We start from the raw sequence: 15,464 nt of genomic DNA, 5'->3' as shown, positions 1-15,464 counted from the left end.
TCACCTCTAACTTGCATTGAACATTTTCTATAGTTCTTTGTCAAATGAGAGAGCATGACTTTTGCCAACTGACGCTCATAATTGGGGTTAACGACTTGAATTAGTTTTCAACAGTATTTTTAATTGTGTTTTCTTGTTTTAATGGATGTACCAATTTTTTTCCAAAGTGAAACCAGAAGAACCTCTTCAACCAAGAGAGTCAGAAGTAGTGATGATTGATGTGAACCACACTGGTAACTTGAATAATTCAGAAAACGAGGCTCAGTTTAGTGAGGATGAAGATGATATACCTTTAGGTGAGTGTTTCAGACGAGGCTCAGTTTAGTGTGGATGAAGATGATATACCTTTAGGTGAGTGTTTCAGACGAGGCTCAGTTTAGTGAGGATGAAGATGATATACCTTTAGGTAAGTGTTTCAGACATCATGAATATTTTGTTCTTCATTTTCTCATTTAAGATATTAATGTTTAATTTTTTTAAAGTTGTAACGTTAGGGTAATTGCAGCTGTATATTTATGTTGTTATAACATACATTTTAATTATAGCTGTTCACCTGTGTTTCTTCTCAGATGTGATGGTAATTACCTATCTGTGAGTTATTATAAACTAGTTTAAATTGTCCCCGTAATCTTATGTGTTATACCGTAGGCTAAATTGTAACTAATACTTATGGGTTATATTATGTAGTAACTGCATACTTGAGGTTAATAACCTGTGTTAAGTAGTACTTCATAGTATTTCATGTTAAATTGTATTAAATATTTAAATTTTTATTACTTTTCAGAAATAAAAATAGCCTTTACAACAGAATATATTTCATTTTTAGTTTCAATATAAAGTTTAACAATCTTATGTGTTCAGCAAAAGAGAAACTTGCAGTAAGTTTTAGTTGTAAAAGCATTATGACACAGCTGTTTGTTTAAAACTTTGTTTAACTCTTGCAGGTTACATGCTTAAATAAAGGTGTGAACTTGAGTTCAGTCATTTTTTTTGGCTACAGGATGTTAAATCATTTAGTTTAGTTCACTCTTGTTGTAGATTAATGGCTTTTAAAGTCCAAATCAGCTTAGAACTGTAAAAATCAGCTTTGTAAAAATAAGTTTCTTTTTCAGATTATTATTTTTATTCAGTAAGATCTTAGTTTGCGTATTACATGTTTAAACAAAGGAGAATCTAACATACTTGTATTTCACTTAAAGCATTTGTCATTTCCAGACAAAAAATATATCTCCGGATAAGAAAAATTAAGTCAAAGTCTTCAAATATTTATCTGTAATTACTCTTACTATAGAAACCAGCAAGAAGCACCTAACAGAAATTGTTATTTGTATCTAGATAAATTACGAGTTCGAGATATCAAATTTAGGCCCATTAAAGAAACATCCAAAGTTGAACAAATGGATATCGGTGAATATATAGACCAGCTTTCAGGTGACATTAAGAAATGGGTAATAAACCTCAAGAATGAAAGGTAAGTTCTCGTTTTCTTCTATGAGGAGAAAATGTTTAGAATTACTGTGAAAACATTTTTTAATAATTGTATCTGTAAGCAAATACTTTTTTTTTTATGCAGATGCTAAATGAGATATTTTACTGTTCAAATGTTAAAGAAAGTTTTATAGTAACAAACACATGATCTAAAGAATTACCAATCAATGCATAGTTTCTAGCACTTTAAATAATCCTTAACTTTAATTGTTTGTTTAGAAATATCATGAATTATTCATAGTGTTCCACACAATGAGCAAACACACACATTAATGATCCTGGCAGTTGATAGACCTAAAGCCCAAATAACCATTTGTTAGCATTACAAAACAACCTTACGATCCAATAGTTCAATGGTCTCAAAATATCCAACCAAAATCAAAAAAGAAAAGAGTATTGATACCATTGCACATGAGAAAATTTGTTCTTTACAAAAAATTGAGAGGGAATATTCGGTTACAAGAAATGTTAGTTTGATTGATCTTGAAATGTTTGTTGTTCCTTTACTTTATCAACAGGGTTTGCGAAACAAGATGTGAAATGGTGGAAAAGTTGCTTCAGGCCATCTTACAAGGAGTGAGTATCCTGACGTTTTCCAAAGAATGGGTTGCATGAGGGTGAAACAGTGTAAAGATGGTTTATTAAATAGATTATTGAAAGCTTGTGAGGTTTCATTGAAGGTTTATGTTACTTGAAGCAATAAAAAAAATTAAATGATTCTGACTACAAAAGTGTTCTGACATATCAAAAATTTTGGGTGAGGTTAGGGGGTAGTAATACACCAACTTTGATTGTATGTTTATATATTATTTACTTATGTTTACATCTCAACTTCAGACTCTAATATTTAACTAATATTTCATAAACTGGATTGATCCAGATTTGTCTGTTAGTGTTATGTTACTGAAAGGTTTTGCCAATTTATGTCTTCCACAGAATGACTTTGACCAGGACACTGCCTCAACTCTTGGTATTTGTCTGGCACATATCCTCAATGACGAATTTACGAGAAAAATATTTCCACAAGAAGTAGACGATGAGTAAGTTTTGTCACGTGTTAGTTGAGAGAACTTAAAGAACTTATCGTGGCCGTACCTAAAAACGTCAGTTTCTGTTTTGGTTCTAATATTTTTGTTTTGTTCTTTTTGCTATAGATCATTGGAAGACTCAATAGGAACACCTTTGTTTGTGATGTTTAGGTAAGTAAATAAACTCGTAACTGAATGAAAATCAACACCCCGTTGTTAAGTGTTTTACACCATGTTCAACCGAACATCACAGGTTAACATTTCTAGTCGAATAAAACTTGTATTAAGTAAAACATCAGGTTTTGGAAGAACTATTTATTATTAAGTATCTTTATATTTGTTGTGATTTTTCTGTATGAAGAGTTGTAGAATTATATATCAATATTGAATTACGTGTTTTAGTAGCAGGTTTTCTTGTGTGACATGTGTACTAGTGCCAAAATGTAAATGCAATATGCAAACTAATATTGCAGTGGTATTGTAAAAGATAAAAGATTATTTATAATAATGTGCAAAAGACCAGGAGCTTCTTTTCAAGAGTTCTTCTGCTTCTAGAAACTTGTGCCTGACACCAGAAGAAGACCCAAGCAGACAACCTCAGTTGATGGTTCTTGCTGAGATTGCTATGCATCAGCCTAAACTTGGTTGCATGTTGTTATACTTTGTGAAGGCTAGCAAGATACAAGATACTAATATGTCATCCTACCGAGATTTAGTCAAGTCCCTCGATTCCAAGGACCTTTCGTCATCTCTCCTGGATGATCTTAGGGTGAGATCAAATTCCTGTCTCCCAAGTTCTGAATCTAAATCTTTGTACCAAAGTTTCAGTATATTTTCCACAAACTTCTTTACTATAATAAATGAGAATTATCCAACTATTTGATATCATCCATTGTTGTGTATGGTGATTCATGATGGTTCAGGGATAAAGTTGTGTATGGTGATTCATGATGGTTCAGGGATAAAGTTGTGTATGTTGATTCATGATAGTCCAGGGATAAAGTTGTGTATGTTGATTCATGATAGTCCAGGGATAAAGTTGTGTATGTTGATTCATGATAGTCCAGGGATAAAGTTGTGTATGTTGATTCATGATAGTCCAGGGATAAAGTTGTGTATGTTGATTCATGATAGTCCAGGGATAAAGTTGTGTATGGTGATTCATGATAGTCCAGGGATAAAGTTGTGTATGGTGATTCATGATGGTTCAGGGATAAAGTTGTGTATGGTGATTCGTGATGGTTCAGGGATAAAGTTGTGTATGGTGATTCGTGATGGTTCAGGGATAAAGTTGTGTATGGTGATTCGTGATAGTCCAGGGATAAAGTTGTGTATGTTGATTCATGATAGTCCAGGGATAAAGTTGTGTATGTTGATTCATGATAGTCCAGGGATAAAGTTGTGTATGTTGATTCATGATAGTCCAGGGATAAAGTTGTGTATGGTGATTCATGATAGTCCAGGGATAAAGTTGTGTATGGTGATTCGTGATGGTTCAGGGATAAAGTTGTGTATGGTGATTCGTGATGATTCAGGGATAAAGTTGTGTATGGTGATTCGTGATTGTTCAGGGATAAAGTTGTGTATGGTGATTCGTGATAGTCCAGGGATAAAGTTGTGTATATTGGTTCGTGATAGTCCAGGGATAAAGTTGTGTATGGTGATTCGTGATAGTCCAGGGATAAAGTTGTGTATGGTGATTCATGATGGTTCAGGGATAAAGTCGTGTATGGTGATTCATGATGGTTCAGGGATAAAGTTGTGTATTATCTATTTTCAATAACACATTGGCTCCCAACCTTTTTCAGCTGAACACCACTTTGTACAATATTAACTTTTCAATTGAGAGCTACTTCAATAACGTGTAACACACAAAATTAAAACACATTTGAAGTCAAACTTTCACTAACATATGCTGCTGTATATTGGGCTTGCACAATGAGTACGTAATTTTTATGTTTTCGTGGCATTATTGTTTTGCAAAATCTGGCCAATAAGATTTTCTGATCTTGGAAAATGTTCTATTTGAGGTGTGAATTTTTTGTAAAAAACATTCCTTCAAAATTTTTTATATTAGTTCAATTTTGGGATGGAATGAAATGTTTGTTGTTGCGAGTAAATCACAAGTAGTGAAGTCAGAAGTGGGATTATTAATTAAAAAAGGATGAATTACCAGGAAAAAGCTCTAAGATCAGTTAACAATCAGAGTTCCTCTTTGATCTTGACTTACAGAACTACCAAAAAACAACTAAATTGTCTGGTGTTTGGCAGTTTTGCTGTAATCTTAAGAGAATCTTTCAAATATATGTAAAAATAGATAAGAGTTAGAGAGCTTCTTAATTTCAATATTTATCATAATATTTCATTTTTTCTTTGCTTATTCTCATCCATGAAATTGAAACTAAAATTCAGAGTAATTTTGTGGATAACTGTTAGAATGTCTAAACTGAGGTGAAACATCTAATAAAGTAATATTATGTTGAATATTGACCTTTCGTTTACAACTTGGAAGTTTCCAAAACTGTTGAGTTTTTATTTGAAGGTCATTATCTCTATCAGTTAACATTCTAATGTCGTTTATGATATATCTTATCAAAGATGTGTCAAGATGAGGATGTCCAGATGTTCTGTTTTCTGATACCGACATATACACACAAGTGAGTGCCAAACTTTTGTATTGTTCATGTTTGTGATGTATTTAAAGTGTTTTTTTTTCTAGATAATTTATTTCTTTAAAAAGGTTGAGCCTTATGTATTGTCTATCAACAATGTTATAAGAAATATGTTTGTGGTCCCAAAAAGTAAAACAGTGTGACAAGACATTTATTTTAACTTGATTATATTTTGAGCTTTTTCGACATTCATTTAAATAATGTCAATTGAAAAATGAAAGAAAGAGGGAGTTGTTATCACTTAATTTATAAAACTAAAATACTTAACTGGTTGGTGACACTTGTTTCTGTATTCAACACTTAAAACAATTGTTAAACAACATTACGGTGGTTAAAACTTTGTACAAAAGTTGACTGGTACAAGAAATAAAAAGTGAAGCATATCCTTAATAAAAGAACATTTTTTTACAACATAATTAATTTTACTTCTTGGTGTGAGGGCTCATTATGATGAATTTTGTTTTTGATGAACGAACGTGAATATTTCAAAATTTTATTTGTCCAAAAATTAATTGACATGTTAAAGTATCTTTCTGTTGTTTTTTAACAGTTTGTTCAAATTAATTCTTTTAATGTTACGTTTAACTTCAAACTAAAAAGCTATTTTTGCTAATAGTATTTAAGAATTATTACTTTTTCCATTCATTCTTTGTGGACTTGTTACATTTATTAATAAAGAAAAGACAGAACTGCCACCTATTAATAACTTTGGAAGAATTACACTATGTAACAAAATTTTTACTTTTTCTTGTTCCTGGACAGAATGTGTTATTTCCCAATTACTTATGCCTAAAGTAAATGGAAAAGACCTATTTTTCTCTTCAAACTTTGCTTTTGGGGGCTGATACGTGAAAGTGACTTACATTACACAAGCAAATCTCGAAAAACTACTCACTTGTAAACATTTTTGTATAACTTTAGTATAAATACATGTAAATCTTGATTCATATGTTGTTTTATTCAGACCTTATGTAAATGAAAATGTCCAAATTTGCCTGTTTTTACATACAAAATGGATTAATTTCTAAACTTCATTATCCAGATCACAAAAGCAAAGTTTGAAGTGAATAATGGTCATTTTCAGTACTTTTACAACATAAGTAATTAAAAAATAACACATACTATCCAGAAACAAAATTTGTGTTACATAGTGTTATTCATATTTGCAATTAAAATAATAAGGTCTCTAAGTTAATTTACAAATAACTAATTTAATTGAAATGTGAATGTTCAAGGAATACTGTTATTTAAACTCACCACTAACAGAGATGTAGAAAATATGTTTAAAAATACAAACAAACTTGAGTTTTTTCAGTATTTTATTCTTGAAAAATTCAGAATTAATGTAATAAGCCTATAACAAATTGATTTGTACAAATAGAAAATTTAAATAGCAGATTTGAAGTATTGTGAATATAATGACGAGCAAATGTCTGTTGAGAATACAGACATTTGTAGAAGTAATAAAATGTGGCAGAATTTGATTGGCTGAAACAAACAAAAAAAAAAAACAGAAACAAAAGTTTAAAATTATAATTTGAAATTATAAAACTATTCTAATTTTTAAAGAAGAAGAAAAAATTGTTTTCGTCACATAATTTCACCTATTGTTGTGAGGGTAACTTACGAAAGGCTTAGTTTATACTGAACGGGTTTGAACGTCAGTAAAAAATATATTAATGTATTTTAAAAATTTTGTTGTTGTTTTAATAATTTGATCAATTTTTTTTCAAAATCCGAGTTAACTTCAGAAGTTTTTTCTCAAAAATTTAAATAACTCTTTTTCAGAAGGTAACTTTGCAGGAAATTAATTAAACATATATGAACATAATGTGTGTTTTAGTGCCTAAAAGTTAATAATATTGTATCAATTTTATTCTTAGTTTCCTAATATTGCTGTTGGAAATGCCGAACTTTTGAACCTCATAGTCTCATGTATAGATGCCTCACAAGTGAGCAGTTTTTCCTTCTCATGTTTTATTTTTTTATCATCATTCTTAAATTTACTAACCGTTTATGTCCTCATACATGTTTGTGAGTCGTATGTTTATTAAATATTCTAATATCTATCCACATAGTATTATTGTTATTATTATTTTGTCTAAAAATTGTGCTGCCACTAAAAGTAATTTATTTCATTGAAACACAGCAAAAGAAAACATTTTATTTTGTTTAAAATATTAATCTGTTTATTATATCTCTTTTCTGGTAAAAACAAACAAACCTAAATATGCAACGTTCCTCACAGAGTTTATATTTATGCATTTTTACGGAATCGTCATTTCTGTTGCAGAGTTGACGTATTGATTCTTTAAACATGCTTTTTACAGCTTCAAGATCTGATCTGTCACATCCTTCAAGGATATATGATTCTCTTTCGTAAAGAGTCCTTCCTCTCTGTTCTTAGTAAGTACCTTTTCTTTTCTGTTTTTTAGCAATTAATGTGTGGGTGCTTAAAAAAAGGCCTTAGACATTTCAACTTAAAAGCTGTATATCTAATAATTGTATATTGTTCACAGTAACTGTCAAATAATCCATTGAAAAACATTTTAAAGGATTTTTTATTGGAATATCCATTTGCTTGAACCATTGGAATGTATTATATGTATAAGTCAAATCAGACAAGTATTACTTGAATATGCATTTTTATATCAACTGATAAACTGTTTCTAGAAGTATATAATTGAAACCTCTACCAATAGGGTGCTTTAAAATACTTGAATGACTTGGCATTGGTTAGTATGCACAGACTGCAAATATATGCTGTTACTTGAAAAACGTACACGAAATTTTGAGTCCACTGCAATAATGGGGCTGTATAATGTTGGATTTTGATCCCATAATTCCTTAGTAAAGGGTATTCCTAGAACTAGTCCTGATGGTGCTGTTGACAAGTTGTCTTATCTGTAGTCTGTCAGTTCAAAATTAGGCATGGCTAATGGAGATAACTGTTTATCAGCTTTGCACAAAATTGCAAAATGAACAAAACAGCCTGTAACTAAAATAATTGTTGCTTTAGAATTTATTTACTATTGTCTTCAACAGAAATTGTTGACTAGATGATGACAATAAGATTACAGGGTTGTTTGTTTTTAATACTTTGCTAAAGCAGAAGTCAAATTTTTATGCCAGTCTCTAGCATGTCCTTTGTTCTGTTTCCTGAGAAAGAAGAGGCATTATAACATATTAGAACATGAATCTGGTATTGTAGATCCTTCTCTAACATAAAACTCATTTGATTTATTTTGTAAATCCTTCTCTAACGTAAAACTCATTTGATTTACTTTGTAAATCCTTCTCTAACGTAAAACTCATTTGATTTATTTTGTAGATCCTTCTCTAACATAAAAGTAAAGGGTATCCCTAGAACTAGTCCTGATGGTGCTGTTGACAAGTTGTCTTATCTGTAGTCTGTCAGTTCAAAATTAGGCATGGCTAATGGAGATAACTGTTTATCAGCTTTGCACAAAATTGCAAAATGAACAAAACAGCCTGTAACTAAAATAATTGTTGCTTTAGAATTTATTTACTATTGTCTTCAACAGAAATTGTTGACTAGATGATGACAATAAGATTACAGGGTTGTTTGTTTTTAATACTTTGCTAAAGCAGAAGTCAAATTTTTATGCCAGTCTCTAGCATGTCCTTTGTTCTGTTTCCTGAGAAAGAAGAGGCATTATAACATATTAGAACATGAATCTGGTATTGTAGATCCTTCTCTAACATAAAACTCATTTGATTTATTTTGTAAATCCTTCTCTAACGTAAAACTCATTTGATTTACTTTGTAAATCCTTCTCTAACGTAAAACTCATTTGATTTATTTTGTAGATCCTTCTCTAACATAAAACTCGTTTGATTTATTCTGTAGATCCTTCTCTAACGTAAAACTCATTTGATTTATTTTGTAGATCCTTCTCTAACGTAAAACTCATTTGATTTATTTTGTAGATCCTTCTCTAACATAAAACTCATTTGATTTATTTTGTAGATCCTTCTCTAACGTAAAACTCGTTTGATTTATTTTGTAGATCCTTCTATAACGTAAAACTCGTTTGATTTATTTTCTTAAATTTTTCTCTTCTGTTTAAATGCTTCTCTTAAAGCCTGTTTACCTCAATGCAAAAGGTAAGATGAATTTTATCTTCCATCAAGAGACATTTCAACATGCTTATAAATGGACGCTGATATCACTATTAAAATAAAACAAATTTTGTTATCTAGATGCCAGTCTTGAATGGGAAACTTTTGAGCAGTTCTGTTTATGGCAACTTATAGCTGCCCACAACATTCCTGTTGACTACATCCTACCAATCCTTCCCAAACTGGAGTACAATGGTAAGTTTAAACAGGAATATTGTACCATTAGGATAACTTAGTTTAAGTTCCGGTACACCTTAACTGTGTTTGAAGTACTCTAGGTTATTAAATTAAGCAGGTTTCATATGTTTCTGTCTACCATTGTAGAAGTACACTGTTAGTTTTTTCTATGATATCTGACCCATAAATTATTAATTTATTATTATACTATTGGCTACCAATGTGTATTACATCATATTAACTAATTTTGTGTTTTTTTGTTTGTAACAACACTCGTGGAGAACTTACGAAACAAAATCTAGTAAGATTATTAACTTACTAGATTAAATAAGAAACTATGGCAGTAATGAGTTGGAGTAATTGACGATATTCATGTGCGACTCATGTGTAACTTGGAATACTTTAACTTTGGTGCTTAAACAGTTTAGAAAAATGTGTTCAAAACATCATTTGAGTCTGAGGGCATTTCTAAAATTACGACACAGTGATTGGCTCACAACCTTAGTTTGAGTCTGAGGGCATTTCTAAAATTATGACACAGTGATTGGCTCACAATCTTTGTTTGAGTCTGAGGGCATTTCTAAAATTATGACACAGTGATTGGCTCAACCTTAGTTTGAGTCTGAGGGCATTTCTAAAATTATGACAGTGATTGGCTCACAACCTTAGTTTGATGGTCAGTCTATTTGTACATTCGTAAAAGAGTAGTCAAAGAGTTGGCAGTGGGTGTTGTTGACTAGTTTCCTTTCTTTTACAGACTAGCTGACTTCTCTGTAGTCAACCACTGCTAAGTTAAAGGTGGCTAGTACAGATATCTCTTATGTAGCTTCACATGAAATTCAAAACAAACAAAGCCATTGTTTCAGATTGAACTGAGATTTGCTGGGTTTGAGATTTAATCTCTTGTCCGGTAATGATTGGTTTTAATCTCATTTTGTTTCAGATTGTTTTTTCTGAAAGTAATTCAGATGATTGAGACACTTCTCAGATTTCTACAGTTCACATCAATCTTTTAAATTAGACTCATGGTCAGTTCTGTATTTGCAAAACTGATGACATCTCAACACTAGGGTGGTTGATAAAGCACTTGCTCTTGTTACCAGTTTCAGTCCCTCTTGGTCAGTGTTTTTTTCAGGATAGCTTTTATGTTTATCGATTGTACTGTTTCTTTCTACAAAGTTTCGGTGGTTTATCATCACATTTTTGAGTTTTTAATTAAAAATTAAGAACAGGTAATTAAAATTTAAGTCCATGACAATTTGTTGTTGCAAAACAAGAATATTTAGTGAATTAGATTCAAATTATTTCCACTTGAGAACAGCATACTGAACAATTATCAAACTTTTGTATAAACTGAGATTTTCTTTCTTTTTGTAGAAATTCTGATAAAATGTCTTTATTTCATTTTTCATTCCAGTTTTTTTGGTGTGAAAGCTCCCATGATTTTAACTTAACACTCATTTACATAAAAAATATTAATATTTTTACACCATTTTCCAATTCTCCTGTAACTAAAATATAATTAAAATGTGCATACCACAGTTTGCAGTACTTGTAGAGAGTTTAAAAATGAAGTTCCTCACACCATAGCATCTAACGAGATGACAACATGCTCGTGTTGATATTTTCATTTGGTCAGTGTGTAGAAACTGCTTTTCCAAACTTCTGATGTAATTCATTGTAATTCTTGTTTTTTCTTAATATAATAGAAAAATGTAATTTTTACAGAAGATGTTGGTAACTTGCAGCACATTATTGTGTTATGGTTCAGTAATTCATGGTTACACCAGTCTCAGTCTGTTGTGACAGAATATGCTGTGTTTGGTGATTTGTCGTATAAGAGATATAGTGTTGAAATCGAGACAAAAATAAAACTTTATTGTACCAAGGGGAACCTACTATAATGATGACAACATTGGTCCTTAAATTTCCTTTGGTTCAATAAATAGTTTGTTTTGAATTTTGTGCAAAGCTACTCGAGGGCTATCTGCACTAGTCGTCCCTAATTTAGCAGTGTAAGACTAGAGGGAAGGCAGCTAGTCATCACCACCCACCACCAATTCTTGAGCTACTCTTTTAGTACCAACGAATAGTCGGATTGACCATCACATTATAATGCCCCCACTTTATTTATTGAAGCAAAGGAAATTTAAGGACCAATGTGGTCATCATTATAGTAGGTTCCCCTTGGTACAATAGTTTGTTTTGAATTTCGTGCAAAGCTACTCGAGGGCTATCTGCACTAGTCGTCCCTAATTTAGCAGTGTAAGACTAGAGGGAAGGCAGCTAGTCATCACCACCCACCGCCAACTCTCGGGCTACTTTTTTAGTACCAACGAATAGTCGGATTGACCATTACATTATAACTCCCCCACGGCTGAAAGGGCGAGCATGTTTGGTGCGACCAGGATTTGAACCCACGACTCTCAGATAATGAGTCGAACGCCTTAAGCCTTAACACGCTTGGCCATGTCGGGCCCTGGTACAATAGTAAGTCTTTGGATTTACAATGCTAAAATCAGGGGTTAGATTCCCTTTGGTGGACACAGCAGATAGCTTGATGTGACTTTGCTATAACAAAATACATGCATATATTATGGTAAAGCTACTGCAGGTGAATAGAGATATAGAAGATTTTGAACACCCACATGCAGTTGGTAGAAATACAAAATAAATGAGTCTTCAACAGTAACTTGTGGTCTTCAAGAAAGATAAACTGGGCTTGTTAGAAGTCAGAGTAAGTATGATCTGAAAGGTGAATTTATATTGTGTTCTTGTGGCCAACCAATCAGAACATGAATAATCAGTATATGTAATATAGTTATAAAGTATCCCCCAAATGCAAGGTCGAGCAATACACAATACAACTATCCCTGAAAGAGTAGATAACTTCTTTGACTGGGCAAAAAAAGTAACACTTCAATCTGAGTTTAACATGTCACCTTAACCCGGACTTGAAATGTTATATATCAGAACCCAGAATAATTTGAAAATTTTGTAAATACAAAATACAGACTATAATAGAGTAAAATATGTTATAATTGTTGGACGTATCACAATTCAAAACATTATTAAAGAAATAACTCTCTTTCATAGTTAAATTACTTTATTTATAATCTATAAAAGCTGTAATTATAATATGATATTAAGAAATAGTTGCTTGCAAATAATCTTTTATCTACAAAACTAGAGTGTATTAGAAAACAAATATAGTTTAGAAACTGTTTTTACAGCTCATGCAGAAGCCTTAACCAGCATACTGCTCATGTTAAAGAAAGAAAAGTAAGTGAAAAATTACTTATTTTCCACTTCTCGTAATTGTAGTGTTATAATAATGTTCTTTACCATGCTATAAAACACACAAATGTTCGACTACTTTTTTTGCATAATGTTATTTTTCTGTGTTTTAATATAAGTGAATTATAGTAGAAGTATAAAAATTGAGATATTTTGACGGTGTAGGCCTTCAGCCGAATTACTCAGGCATATCATGAGCCGACAAGTGAGGCCTAACGACCATTTTGTGGTGTCAGTGCTGAAGTTTTGGTCTCAAGAACATGAAGAGAAACTTGCTGAGCTTGTTAGTTCTCAACTGTCTAAAGCCACGTCTACACCAAACAAACGGAAACGGTGAGAAGGAAGGAAATTTTGTTAATATCATACAATTGTTTCTATAATTTAATTTGTTTTTTTACTCTGTATTCTATTTCTCATATCTAGATTCTTATCATATTTACTGAGCTTAGGTTCTGGAAACATAACTTTGTAACAAAGAAACATTTCTACAGTGTTGTTCAATTGATGTACCTAAACTAAAACCTGACAGTTTTTATAAGATGCTATACAGTCTATGGAGAAGAATGTTTAGTTTCTTATGTTGCATTTATGATTTTTCAAGGAATCAAGCCAATAAATCTCAAGCCCCCTCAGTAGACCAGACGTTAGCACATTTAGACCAGCTCCGACAGCACTGTAAACAAACTTCATGTAAGTGTTTATCTCTATCTCTGTTGTCTTGCCTTGGTGGTTAGGATACTCGACTCGCAGTCTGAGGGTTGCTGATTTCAGTCTCATCCTCAAAAATGTTCTTTCACTTAGCTGTATGTTGTTATAATGTGGCAGACAATTCCACTGTTCATTGGTAAAAGAATATCCCCATAGTTGGCAGTGGGTGACATAAATTAATTTGGTTTCTTCAGTGGTAACTATCAGTTCTCCATCTAGTTTGTTACTTTCAAGTTATGGGTGGCTATGTTTGTGTGTGAAATTCAACATACAAACAAATATTGATTCTTCATAGTAAAGAACTTGGTTTCGATGCTCGTGATGGGAGTGGCACAGATAGCCTATTGTATAGTCTTGTTTCTTAATAACAAACAATCATAGCAGGTTTGCTAATGGAAAAAATTCTCAATAATATTGTTCATTGTGTTAAATTTTATGTCACTACTATATTTTGATGAATAGTTGCTTAGTTCTTGCTATGTTTCGTATAAAATATGTTGTGTTATCCTAACCACTCTCGATGACGAGAAACCCACTTGAAATACAAATGTATCTTAGAATGGCTGGTAAGGGTATTATCACTTTTATTAATAAGCAGAGAACAACGTTTCGACCTTCCTAGGACATCATCAGTTTAGCAACAACAACAAAACAAAACAAAGATCCTGGGGATGACCTAGAAAGGTCAAAACGACGTTCTCTGCTTATCAATAAAAGACTTAATACCCATACCAGTTGTTTTAAGATACATTTTTATCCCAACCATTGCCTTTGTTGGATTAATGCTGATTATCCTAGCAAATATTATCTGGCATTACCCTAAACATTACCTTGTTGAATATACTAAGAACTTTATTGCGTATAAGTCAAAATCAAGTGTAGTTGGATGTTCTGATAATTGTAACCACTTTGTTACTTTAAACATCTTAAACTGGACTTCCACGGATTCTATACGTAAGTTTAATAAAATCTGTGGTGACTTAATCTTCTTAAAACTTCTTTGAAAGCAACTGTGGGAAGATTCTGGTTAGAGACAGTGTTTTTTTTTGTTTTTCACTCATTTATTAGAATAAATATTTTACCTTCTAAAATTTTTTGTATTTCAGTCTTCAATCAGGAAATGGTACAAGCCTCCCTGTTGCACGTCCAGATATCCTGTAGCGAAGGACAAAAAACTAAGTACGTTTATTAGGATAACTGTAACTATTTCTTGGGTAATTTCTTTTTAACTTCTATGCAAAAATAAACTGGTTATTGTTTTCCTTACCATTTAATTAAGTGTTAAGAAAAACTTACATTTTGGCTCAAAGATTGTAATAGAAGTTTTGCTTCAATTGAGATGGTGATATGGTTGTTTTTTGTTGTTTTTTCAGTTAGATGGTTTTGTGTTGCCAGTTATAAACAGAACTGCAGTCTTTTATATGCAAAAACGGCTCGTTTGGGCTGAGAAAACACTTTACATAGAAGAGCGAACAACGTTTCGACCTTCTTCGGTCATCGTCAGGTTCACAAAGAAAGAGGTAACTGACCGGAAGCTGACCACATGTTTCAGCTTCCGGTCAGTTACCTCTTTCTTTGTGAACCTGACGATGACCGAAGAAGGTCGAAACGTTGTTCGCTCTTCTATGTAAAGTGTTTTCTCAGCCCAAACGAGCCGTTTTTGCATATAAATTTCTCAACAAGTGGGTTTCTCGTCATCACTGAGAACTGCAGTCACTGTTTTGTCTTTGACTGCATATTCGGAGGATTTGTTATTAAAAATACCCAAAGAAAGAGTTGTAAAACCCCAAAGTCAAACTGCTCCTACAATAAGTAAAGACTGTCTTTAAGATGCGAAAATTCTTTTGTTTTTGTTTTTCAAAATCAAAATTCAAGTAACAAGAAACTGGCTTTGACCATATGGTGTGGTTCTTTTTGTAGAATATAAAGTATTGAAGACTTTCAGTGAATT

General features: G+C 32.0%; 1 pseudogene across 1 annotated transcript in view; it reads left to right on the top strand.

Moving 5' to 3' along the window:
* The window catches only part of LOC143245863 (integrator complex subunit 3-like), a 38,527-nt pseudogene that overhangs the window by 21,137 nt on the left and 1,926 nt on the right, over positions 1 to 15,464 (top strand). Inside the window, exons 10-23 of the transcript XR_013025699.1 lie at positions 168 to 296; positions 1,336 to 1,471; positions 2,007 to 2,064; positions 2,425 to 2,528; positions 2,643 to 2,687; positions 3,072 to 3,285; positions 5,115 to 5,173; positions 7,072 to 7,140; positions 7,519 to 7,594; positions 9,413 to 9,526; positions 12,742 to 12,790; positions 12,971 to 13,138; positions 13,407 to 13,495; positions 14,620 to 14,692. The product of XR_013025699.1 is annotated as an integrator complex subunit 3-like (transcript). The remainder of the gene's footprint in view (positions 1 to 167; positions 297 to 1,335; positions 1,472 to 2,006; positions 2,065 to 2,424; positions 2,529 to 2,642; positions 2,688 to 3,071; positions 3,286 to 5,114; positions 5,174 to 7,071; positions 7,141 to 7,518; positions 7,595 to 9,412; positions 9,527 to 12,741; positions 12,791 to 12,970; positions 13,139 to 13,406; positions 13,496 to 14,619; positions 14,693 to 15,464) is intronic.

The sequence above is a fragment of the Tachypleus tridentatus genome, chromosome 3 (genome assembly GCF_004210375.1).
Source record: "Tachypleus tridentatus isolate NWPU-2018 chromosome 3, ASM421037v1, whole genome shotgun sequence".
Taxonomy (NCBI): domain Eukaryota; kingdom Metazoa; phylum Arthropoda; class Merostomata; order Xiphosura; family Limulidae; genus Tachypleus; species Tachypleus tridentatus.
This window is presented reverse-complemented; position numbering and strand designations above follow the sequence as displayed.